This window comes from Chiloscyllium plagiosum, unplaced genomic scaffold (assembly GCF_037043375.1).
Source record: "Chiloscyllium plagiosum isolate Xiang-an unplaced genomic scaffold, Cpla_swu_hap1 HiC_scaffold_6, whole genome shotgun sequence".
In the NCBI taxonomy this organism is placed as follows: domain Eukaryota; kingdom Metazoa; phylum Chordata; class Chondrichthyes; order Orectolobiformes; family Hemiscylliidae; genus Chiloscyllium; species Chiloscyllium plagiosum.
The window spans coordinates 40,820,135-40,822,335 of NW_028270144.1; the positions used below are offsets into that span (position 1 = coordinate 40,820,135).

The window sequence follows — 2,201 nt, forward strand, 5'->3', positions numbered from 1 at the left end:
GATTCAAGGTCATTTGCCATCAATGATGCAGTATTTGGAGAGGTGAGAGAAGGAGGAATATTTTCTGTTTAAATCATTTTTAAAATTTGAATGCTGTACTAGTGTACTTTCCACCCGGAGTGCCTCAGGATCTGAATAGAATTTCCTTTAATATCACATGTACTCCAGTACAGACGTATAATGCCGTCTTTAATGGTGCCATTATATGGTACAAGAACCAAGGTTCAAACCTTGAATACAAAAGGGGATTAAAAGGAAAAATAGTAGCATTATTTACAACATGTATAAAACAAGTTAGAGAAAAGATAGTTGTAACACAGTTAAAAGGATTTACGTTACAGTCTGGTAAAGAATTCCAAATAGCAGCTGCTCAACACGAGGTCTGACCACCAGTGCCAGGCGCAAATCCAATAACAGAGCTGAAAATGTTTTGCTGGAAAAGCACAGAAGGTCAGGCAGCATCCAAGGAGCAGGAGAATCGACGTTTCGGGCATGAGCCCTTCTTCAGGAATGAGGAAAGTGTGTCCAGCAGGCTAAGATAAAAGATAGGGAGGAGGGACTTTGGGGAGGGGCGTTGGAAATGCGGTAGGTGGAAAGAGGTTAAGGTGAGGGTGATAGACCGGAGTGGGGGTGGGGGCGGAGAGGTCAGGAAGAAGATTGCAGGTTAGGAAGGTGGTGCTGAGTTCGAGGGTTGGGACTGAGGCAAGGTGGGGGAGGGGAAATGAGGAAACTGGAGAAATCTGAGTTCATCCCTTGTGGTTGGAGGGTTCCTAGGTGGAAGATGAGGCGCTCTTCCTCCAACTGTCATGTTGCTATGGTCTGGCGATGGAGGAGTCCCTCTCTCACTGCACTCCCCAGGTCATCTCCTCTGCCCAGAAGCTCTTCAGCCACGTTCTCAAACAGACTCACTACCACAGCCACATCTCCTTCCTCAGCACCTGCCTACGGAACCGACTGACCCCGCATGGAATCCGGACTACATTCAGACCAAAAAAATTTGGACCCAACCAGGACAACCAGTACCTACAACAAATCCGAAGCCTCCAGCAACAGACCTCCCTCCGGATCCTTTGCTCCACGCTTGCAGCCATGCGCCACTACCTACATTCCCTGCAACTCGACCTACCCCAGCTCAGGACAACACTCTCACAGACCTGTAAAGGTCCTCTACTGTTCTTCATTCACAGAAGAATCCATACACTAAACAAACAGTTCTTCCTGGCCATATCGGAAATTAAAGACAGTAAGTACCAAAAACTTGCATGTACTTACTCCCTCACTCTGGGTTCCTCAACTGTTCCAGAATCTTCCATCGGCCTCCAAAATCACTCGGGCGCCATAAACCACGCGGCCATTGCAGCGCCCGCAGCAGCAACTGCCGCCGCGAACCATGACGTCACCTCTGCCCCCACCGACCTTGCAGCCTCCGTGATCGCCGCCCAGACAACTGCCTCCACGATCGCCAGGAAGACCATCGCCAACAGATTCGCGGCCTCCGTAGGGTCCATGGCTATCGGGAATAACACCGTTTCTGTCGTCACCACAGCTACTTCCGCCCCCAGTGACATCACTAACCTGCACTACCACCACGCCGCAGCGGTTTGGCGCACCGACCTTTACACCGCTGAGGCTAAACGCCAGCTAACGGACACCTCCTCCTACTGCCCCCTTGACCATGAACCCACCTCCCATCACCAAACCATCATTTCCTAGACCATCCATAACCTCATCACCTCAGGGCATCTCCCATCCACCACCTCCAACCTCATAGTCCCACAACCCCGCACCGCCTGTTTCTACTTCCTGCCCAAAATCCACAAACCTGACTGCCCCGGCCGACCCATTGTCTCAGCCTGCTCCTGCCCCACCGAACTCATCTCTGTGTACTTCGACACGGTCCTGTCCCCCTTAGTCCAAGAACTCCCCACCTACGTTCGGGACACCACCCACGCCCTCCACCTCCTCCATGATTTTCGCTTCCCCGGTCCCCAACGCCTTATCTTCACCATGGACATCCAATCCCTGTACACCTCGCTCCCCCATCACGAAGGACTCAAAGCCCTCCGCTTCTTCCTTTCCCGCCGTACCAACCAGTACCCTTCCACTGACACCCTCCTTCGACTGACTGCACTGGTCCTCACCCTGAACAACTTCTCTTTCCAATCCTCCCATTCCTCCAAACTAAAGGAGTAGCCATGGGC

General features: G+C 51.8%; 1 pseudogene; it reads left to right on the plus strand.

The window, feature by feature from the left end:
• The first annotated feature begins 825 nt into the window (after positions 1-825).
• Positions 826-1,645, plus strand: LOC148149749 (uncharacterized; annotated as a pseudogene).
• Positions 1,646-2,201: the final 556 nt, after the last annotated feature.